Source organism: Pinus tabuliformis, chromosome 1_1 (genome assembly GCF_031772625.1).
Source record: "Pinus tabuliformis cultivar Carrire ecotype Pingquan chromosome 1_1, CPIR1, whole genome shotgun sequence".
NCBI lineage: Eukaryota > Viridiplantae > Streptophyta > Pinopsida > Pinales > Pinaceae > Pinus > Pinus tabuliformis.
In genome coordinates, this window is record NC_142297.1 from 82,892,927 (window position 1) to 82,902,726 (window position 9,800).

At 35.1% G+C, this 9,800-nt stretch overlaps 1 pseudogene; it reads left to right on the forward strand.

The window, feature by feature from the left end:
* Positions 1 to 7,707: 7,707 nt before the first annotated feature.
* Positions 7,708 to 9,086, forward strand: LOC149211712 (putative protein phosphatase 2C 53 pseudogene; annotated as a pseudogene).
* Positions 9,087 to 9,800: the final 714 nt, after the last annotated feature.

Below are 9,800 nucleotides of genomic sequence, written 5' to 3' on the forward strand. Positions count from 1 at the left end.
ACCAGCTCTCCGAACTGTAGGGAACAGAGTTGAGGCATATTTTTGGAGTGCATGAGATAGAACAAATCTGCCAGGCGTTTTAGTAGATTATCGTTCTCATTCTTACTTCCGCCATTACCATAATATTGGAGTAACTTATTTCTGAAAGGAGCGCAGAACTAAAGAACCTGAACAACACTTTTGAGGTAGCATGGTTATACAATGATATGTGAAACGTTTTAAATATTGAATGTGCGTTGTTTTTAAATATTGAATGTGCGCCTTTTTTAAATATTGAAATGCGCGTTGTCCAGTGATATTTAAAACTATCATATGATCCTGCCATTAGTTTTTGCTTCTCGACTTTTGCACATTTGCCAAGCACTTCGGTGTGTATAAACTACATATCATTGTCAGCGTTAGTAGAGGAGGAAAAGTGATATTTACCCATGCCTTCCACAAGGATTCTGGAGAGACTACTTTACTTGTAAATGAATAATATGCAGTGCGACACAGAGACTGGTTTTTGAGGACCCACGGAGTTTTTTTGGATGCGTGGATCTATAATATCCTTGGAGGAGTATGCCAATTGTATTGTTTGATGCAAGGAGTGTTGTTGACTGTTTGCATTAAACAGAGATTAGATTTAGAGATTTGATAGGACAGTATTGACACATTATTCTTTGTAAATTCCTATGATAAAGCATATATTGAGTTGGTACTGCTGACATTGTTGATCTATAGACATGTATTGATGAAGTGAAGTATGATTTCACATTCTAGGGTTTCAGAGAGCTTGACATTCCTTGATTCCACTGCTGCATAAAGATTTTGGTGAGCTGATTGTAATCTTTTATACTGCACACTGATCATTTGCTGACATTTATAAAGAATATTGCTGTGTACTGTGAGTAGATATTATTTTTCTGCATTAAGACAGATGGCGAGAATCAGTGAAGTATTAGAGTTCATGAAAACTCTTATACAATCTACTGTTGATGACACATTACAAATCAGCAAAGGATCTCTCTCAGAAATTCAGACATGCTTATATAATGCACAGGAAAAGATCGATTTTTTGCAGCTTGAACCACAGCTACAGCAAGAAGAGCTACATAAAAATAGACACCATTCTGAACCTGTTTTTGTTCAGAACATTGAGATAACCACCCATCAGCAGCATGTTAATAATGGTACAGTTCATTCAAATAAAGCAGCAGTTGTATATGCAGATGCAGAAACTCAATCTGCACTTCCCAAGCCCATCATCAGACCTTGGGAACAGCTTGTCCACAACAAGCACAAAACTGGTCTTGGATATGACAAGGACTTGTCCTTTCATATTCCAGACTATGCCAAGCCCATTCAATTTCAGAGTGCTGGATTTATTCATGATAGTTCACCTGCTCCTCATGACAGTTCACCTCCAGCTGTTCCAGATTCTACTCCTCTTCCACCGCAACAACAACAACAACAACAACAGATCGTAAAATGCCAACACTGTGACCGAGTTGGCCATCTGAAAGATCACTGTTTTGATCTTCATCCATGTAAGCACTATCATAAAACTAGCCATTCTTCACACAGATGCTTCAAAAACAAACGTCCTGCAAGAACAAAGATTCATCTTGGATGGATCGCTTCTTGGCAATGGGCATCAACGGCCAAGAAGATATTCCAAACACATATCAGAACTTGTTCCAGAATATTGAACAGTCTTGCAGTTGAGTTTTCTCCATCTTCTCACCTTGTATCTGATAGGGGGGGAAATGATGGTCATCTACAAGCTTCAAAGTCACATCAAGTGAGCCTGAGCCACAACCTACCACACCAGTTTCAGAGTTGTAGCCAGAGACAAAGATGCCTGAACATGCCTTCAGTTGGCAATCAGGGACACTTCCTCTAGCAGAAGACTCCAGCTTCTTGCCAGTTTTGGAAGAGTTCCAGGAATTACAGAGTTGTTGGTCATCCTTAAACCATCACAGATTAAGAACACTTCCTCTAGCAGAAGACTCCAGCTTCTTGCCAGTTTTGGAAGAGTTCCAGGAATTGCATTAAGCATTCCAGAGTTGTTGGTTATCCTTAAACCATCACAGGTTGAGACTTCTCTTTTCAGGTTGAAGTTTTACCTTTTATGCGGGGTGAGACCTCCCTTTTATGGTTGAAGGTTTCCCTCTTTAAAACAATAGGATCACTTCGTCTAGCAGAAAACTTCAGTTTCTTGCCAGTTTTGGAAGAGTTCCGGGAACTGCACTAAGCGTTCCAGTGTTGGTGGTCATCCTTAAACCATTGCCCTTTATACCAACATTTCATAGAGCACATTCAGCCTAATGCTGCCATGCATTATTTGCACATTTTGTATTATAGCTCTCTTCTTGGACTCATACATAACCCTTCGGATTAAGGGGGGGAATGTTGGACACCTAATCCTAAGTGGGTTAGTGTGGAATTCGAATGGACAAAAGGAGTCCAAGAGACCTTGGGATCTGAAACCCAAGAGTCACATAATGTACTATAAATGTATATCTCATGTTAATAAAAAAATGTATTGCACGTTTGATCTTTCATATTGTCTTGCTGTCCATGTGTGTTTAACAATTTCTTAGGAGGAAACACATGCTCTTAACCATTAGGCCGATTAGGCCCACTCAAACTATATAGCTTTAATGAGCACATACATTCATTGGCTCAAAACTAATTACAAGAATCATGACAAGATTTTCATGGTAGAAGTGAGAAAGTTTTTTCAAAGCATAGGTTTATAATTTACCCTAGGAATATAATTTATAATTTATGCTTCGTTGTAGAAAGAAAAGATGATGTTTAATCATGGGAAGCTTTGATGCTATGTTGAATTTATAACAAAATGACTTATTCAATTGAAGAACTAATTTATAACAAAATGATTTATTTAACTTAAGAACTAAATAAAGGGGGTGGTATTTGGATCCAGATATGTGTTATGGCTTTGATGACATAGTAAGGAGGGATTAAACATCATAAATTAAAGTTGTTTTTTGTTTTTGTTTTTGTTTTTTTTGTTTTTATATATTTTATATTATTCTTAATATAATGATATTTGTTAGTCTTTTTGTTAATATATTTATGATTTAGGGAATTATTTTGAGGTTCAAAAAATGTGATTTAAAAGTATTATAATTCTCAATATTAGTGGGCATGACATTTGGTCTAGGACACATCAACTTTTAATATGTTTGGATTTTAGTTTTCTCTCATTTACTTTTGAGTTTTGAATCTAAATTGTCATACAAAATGACACCCTTTAAAGTCAACCATGTTAACAAGATATGACAAATTTTATTGATTTTAAACTAATAATAAGAGCATCCAAAATATGCAAGTTCCCTTATTATGAGAAATAAAATTATTGTTAAAGTCTAGAAATCAAGAATAATCTACATTTTAAAGATAATAATAATTATACATTCCAATTTTTTCCTTTTTAAATTATTATTATTATTATTTTTTAATTAAGTTGGTGGGATGTTAGTAGCACAATATATTGTTCCAGTAGCACAATCTTGGAGAAAGGGTTTAGTTAGTAAGACAACTTGTGTTCAAACCTCACTCTGCTACTAAGCATGTGCCCTGAGAAGAGACATCTGACTTACAAAAAAAAGTTAAACTGGTGAGACATGTCTAGAGAGATTAAACTTTCTATTATTTAAATACACAAAAACTTCTCAACAAAATTTTTTCTAATTATCTTACCACCCATAAACTTTTTAAAATTAAATATTACATCTAATAGTTATATCAAATATAAAATTATCTATATAAATAAATAATATTATTTAATATACTTTTTTTATTTTTTAATTCAAATATAATAGCACCATAATAATTTTTCCCCACCCTAATGGAAATACTTAAATTTCACGTAATTTAGAGTCTTCAAAACCTACTCTTTATAGGGGAGTTTAATAGTCTTCGAAACCTACTCCTTTTAATAAGCCAAAGCAAAAAGTCTATGATGCAGGAGCATCTGGTCGACAGGGTGAAGACCGAGAGGGGGTGAACACAGTTTCGGAAGAAGATTGGGGAAGATGAACGGTTCATTAAACTGGACAGCAAGCCTGTCAGAGTTATTATGTTTTTTTGTTTAATTTCTTTCAGGGTCAACTACAGCATTAAACTCTGTTGTCTTAATTTATGTTTGTTTTATTTTAATTATTGTAACAGGTTTTAGTTAGAAGTGTTAGAGATAGATTAGTGTCAATAAGTATGTAAACAACAAACCCTTATGGTATAAAGGGGACAAGTGAACAAACAAATAGTAAAAGGAAACGTATGCCTGTAGCAACTGTACAAACCGAAATAGCATAACTACCAGGCAGTTAACTAACTGCCCAAACTATTGTACAAAAGGGCAAACGAAACAACCCAGAGGGGTTCAGCAGCAGAACATGTAAAAGAGAATACCAGAAATACATACATTTTCTTCCTTCATCAAATACAGTGCACAATTAAACATACAATTCTATGATTTATGTCCTCTGTAATAAAATGTACATGCATATTACTGTGTTTTCAATTCATTTCAGGTAAATCAAATAACAGAGTTTTTACAATTCCAAAGAGTCCGTCGACTAGCTAAGACCGAGAGTGAGCACAAGACGGGAAGGCGCAAACCAACACAACAGAGCGTACCAGACCACGGTCGAGACCGGGTAAGCAACAAAACCAATTACAATTAAGTTTATAAGCCACTGAATATTACATTGTACGCCTATATAATTCAACTTCCATAAAACTGTGCAACGAGGGTTCATTGAACCGAGCTATCAAGGGCTCACAGAAACCCTCCAAGTTGCGGCTACGGGTTGGAGTTAACCCAACACACTCAGGTTCGACAGACATATAGTATACATACAACAGGCGAAAGCAAATGCAACCAAGACCAAGAATCACTGTGAGAAAGTGAAACAAGGACAGAGCTACCCGGAAAGGAGTGACTGTAACCCTTGCGAATCCACGGGAACCGGCCACACCTGCCAACACAAAACAAGGTGAAGGGTTAGGGTTTGAAACCAGATAATAACCCTGTACAAGAAAGCTATGACACGAAGCTGTGAATAAACCAAAGAAAACCCGTGTATGGTAGAGACGGAGAGGCCATACCTGCAGTGAGCCGAGACCCAGGCCAGCAGAATCGAAGTATTAACCCTGAACACGAAGGGGCTGCAGAACGTTAGTTCCGGTATAAACGGTGGATAAAGAAATATAACACGGAACGAAACCATACCTGTTCTATAAAGCCGAGCGCCGGAGGAAAGCCAAGTTGGACAGCCATCGAACTGTGCATTTGATAGCTGAGCAGACCAGCAACCATTCATCACTAGCATTCACCACAAAATTACCAAAAGGACCATAACGAACAGTATTCACCAGAACAAACCCAGGAATGCTCACACAGTCGTAAAAACAAGTTGATTGTGCAGTGGAGGAACCGGAACTTACCAATAAAACCTGAAGTGAATACATCGACTCCCACAGCAACGGATAGACAGAGTTGAATAGCATTGTTTCATCATAAAAACCAGCAGGAGCTCAACAGGGTTCTCCCCACAGGCAGAGAAACCAGAGGCGGAGCCGAGACCAGAACGAGACCACAGAGCAAGTCACAAAGTGAAAATGACCGAACAGGCGCGAAACGGCGGAGGAAAAGCGAGTTAAGGGGATTAGGGTTTGTCAACTCCGAGGAGGGCAGGTGTCATAAGGAAAGACCAAGTAAGGTACCGTGAATTGAATGTCAATCAACCACCAGAATCATTTACAATCGCTTTTTAATCAAACCAAAGTATTAGTGTAAGTCCACGTAGATTGAGCTAGCGTGGGACCACGTGGGCTGGACCCATCAGTCTAGTTCCCATTTCTCTTTTGACCTCTTTGGAAACTTAGGAGAGTTACACTATTTCTCTTGAACTATAAATTAGATGAATCAATAAACATTTAGGGTCATTAAATATGTGGATTCAGTCCTAGTTATTCTCAAAAATATATAATAATTAATGAGTAATAAAAATTTCCTAATCTAAAATGCTAATCACTTTATAAAATAGTGTATAATTAATGAGTAATAAAAATTCTCTAACCTAAAATGTTGATCACTATATAAAATAGTGTATACATTGTTGCAGGTAGTTTATTTTATTATATAATTTTAATTGTCGCATGGGTGGTGTGTATATGTTTTTAAATCTGAAATAATAATTAGAGTTAGTTGGGTATTAGTTAATTTTTTCATTATTATGTGTTATAGTGAGTTTTTTTCAAAATTTGATAAAAGATTATTGTAATAATAGAGGAGTTAAATTTACATGTAATCTAGCTTTTTTGTTTGATGTTGTTTTTGTTTTTTCTTTATGTGCTAGAGTGATGTTTTTTAGAAATTCTATAAAAGATTATTGTTATGGTAGAGGGGTTAAATTTATTTGTAATCTAACTCTTCTAAATTTTGACTTTTTTATGAACATATTTGCTAATTATTTTGTATAGATTTGTTGAAATTACAAATTTGAATTGTGTAATCTACTTAATTTGAGTGCTTCAATGTTTTTCAAAAATATTAAATCTAACTAAGCATTCAAAATTACATTTCAAACCATTTAAAATCACAATCTTTTTAAAAAAAATTATTATCATATTCCAAAAAATATATATATATAAAACAATTAAATTACACCTTAAATTTACACAACATAATTGTTTGGAGACTTTTCATAAACAATAATTTTTTACACATTTGAAAATATATTTTAAATAATGAGAAAAAATAATTTGATTAATAATTACACTTTATTATCTTCAAATTAAAAAAAAAGAATTACATATTCCAATTATAAAACATTTCTATAATATTTTCTATTACATTTTTTTTAAAATCGTAAAAAAAATAAATTAAAATAGTAAATCTTAATTCTATAGTCTAGAACTTCTAAATGCCAGTTTTTTTTTATTAAAAACACTAAATCCATTTATTCACTCCAAAACACAAACAACTTAACATCACCCACGGTGGTTATTTCTGGCCATCAGCGCCCACGTGCCGACAATATTGATTTAATAAAAAAAAAGAATTCCAGTACCAAAAATACAGTGTTTATATTGATAAAAAATATTTACATAGAGAATACTTGATATATGCATAAAGCAAATAGCTGAAAGACTGGGCTGAAACAGAGCACAGCCTAAATCTGGAAAATTTTTACATGGAAGATAAAAGTAGAGATAGGTAACTAAACAGATAATGTCCAACCATAGATTACAGATTAAGAAATTCAAATCCATATAGATTAAGCAACCCCATCAAAATGAACAGATAGACTTACCTTTTATGAAAAGAAAGAATTTATTGAGCAAAAGAAAAAAAAACAAAATAGATCAAATACCAGATAAAGAAAAATCTTCAATCTGATATAAGTTTGATCCCATTTGAATCTCCATTTTCCATATACTAAGCTGAATGATTTAATCAAATTTTCATAAAAAGAAATTTAACCTTTCGGGAGTTTCCTTCATGACGAGGGGCAACTTTGACCAGAGAAACGTGCTAAGGATTTCCTGTATAATTTGAAACCATTTCACCGTGTTCCAGCTCATAGTCGGTTGTATTACATACATAATAATGCACGGTTGTAATCGCGTACACAGGAGTTTGACGGTGCAAATTTCCTATATCTGATTTGAGTTGAACAATTGAAGCCATATAAATGCTTAGCAGACAACCCCAATTGGAACCACAAGGACTAACACGCTCCGAACGATACACTCAATTGAATTTATACAGCAGCCTCCGCAGATTGTAAAAATGGCTTGCGTTGTAGCAGGGAATTCTCCCTCGGTTTTCAGCTCCTGCAGATCCCCCTTTTTGGCCGACAAGTGCCCTAAGCCTCTGCACAAGAGGCAACGCCCGCCGATGCTAGATGTTCCGCTCCAGTTGCCGGGCCTCAATGCGCCGAGCGTGGCCGTGGAACAGCCGATGGAGGTTAATGTGGAGGGTTTTCATTATGCGGTTTCGTGCAAAAAGGGTAAGCGAGAATTCATGGAAGATACCCACAAGGCCATTGTCAATGTGCTTGGCGATTCCAAGCAGGCCTTCTTTGGCGTCTTTGATGGTCATAGCGGTCGGAACGCTGCAGCTTTCGCTGCCGAAAATATTGGGCAGAATATTCTGGACGCAGTGCTCAGAATGGAAAACGAAACAGAGGACATTCTTGAACAGGCCGTTAGAGATGGGTACTTAACAACAGATGCAGAATTTTTGAAGCAGGAGGTTGGTAGCGGTACAGCTTGTGTAACTGCTCTCATTATAAATGGTAACTTAGTGGTTTCCAATGCTGGGGATTGCCGAGCAGTTATTAGCAGAGACGGTGCTTCAGAAGCCCTTACATGCGATCATCGAGCTGGAAGGGAGGACGAGCGTCAACGGATAGAGAATTTGAATGGAATTGTGGACCTCCGCCACGGAGTTTGGCGAGTTCAGGGATCCCTGGCAGTATCTAGGGCAATAGGCGATTCACACATGAAAGAGTGGATAACAGCTGAACCAGACACCAGAAAGATTGAAATAACATCTGATTGCGAGTTTTTAATTTTGGCATCAGATGGGTTGTGGGATAAAGTTAGTAATCAAGAAGCAGTGGATATCGCCAGGCCTTTCTGTGTTCAGAAGCAACCTAATTTTACACCATTAGGAGACGGCCCCATCGCTGCCTGTAAAAAGCTTGTAGAGTTAGCAGTAACCAGAAAATCCAGGGATGATGTGAGTGTGATGATAGTACAACTCCCACATTTTTGCATAAAAAAGAATTCCACAGTGACGTGGGAGTATTGTCAAAGGATTCTTGAGTAACAACCATTTAACCCAACCTGGTTGTTACCCTTTAAAAGGACCACATTATATTGTTGATGATGAAGCAGTGGGAACGGGGCCTTGAGTCTTTCGTCCTTTTCTGTAAAAAATGATACACCGACATTCGCTTCTGTACAGGACTGCAGATCTTCCAATTTTAATTTTTTAAATATCTTTTGCGTAATCCAATAATTATATTATAAGTTGATTGTTATAATGGGAAAAAAAGTTTTATGAACAAAGTCAATTGATGAATTGAATTGATTATATAAAGTTAATTAATATAATGAAATTGATGGTATAATATGTTATTACTTTTTATTGATATAATGAAATAAATGAAATTGACGACGTAACATTTTATTGATATGTTGGAATTTACTATATTTTTTTAATATTTTTAAAATTATATATTCATTTTAATGAAGGTGATTTTTTAAATTAATTTATTATTTGATTAAATAAAAATAAAAAATTATAAATTATAAAACTTTTGTAATAATAACATCGTCAAAATGACCGTCATTTAGGAAGGAAATTTCATGTGTAAATTTAAAAAAATAAAATAGATATTATACGTCAATGAAAAGCGAAATTACTTAGCGGATGACAATCATGTCTCTAAGTGAAGTCAACGGAGCTCATCATAACCGCGATGTCTCATAATATCATATGAAGATAATATGTTCTTTATGTTAATTATAATCAACTAATAAAGACGTAGCATACGCTTAAAATTAACTATTTACTTGACTACTGCCCTATATATTTTAGATAGATTCTACCCTTTACCATTCGTTAAAATATGTGCGCAATGTCATTTTGGAAAACTGCAAATTGCTGTTATAATAAATATAAAATATAAATTAATAAAATGCCTCTGGACTTTTAAACAATATATTTAGTGTAATAATATTCTCATCGAATAGTGTTTAGAGTATATTTT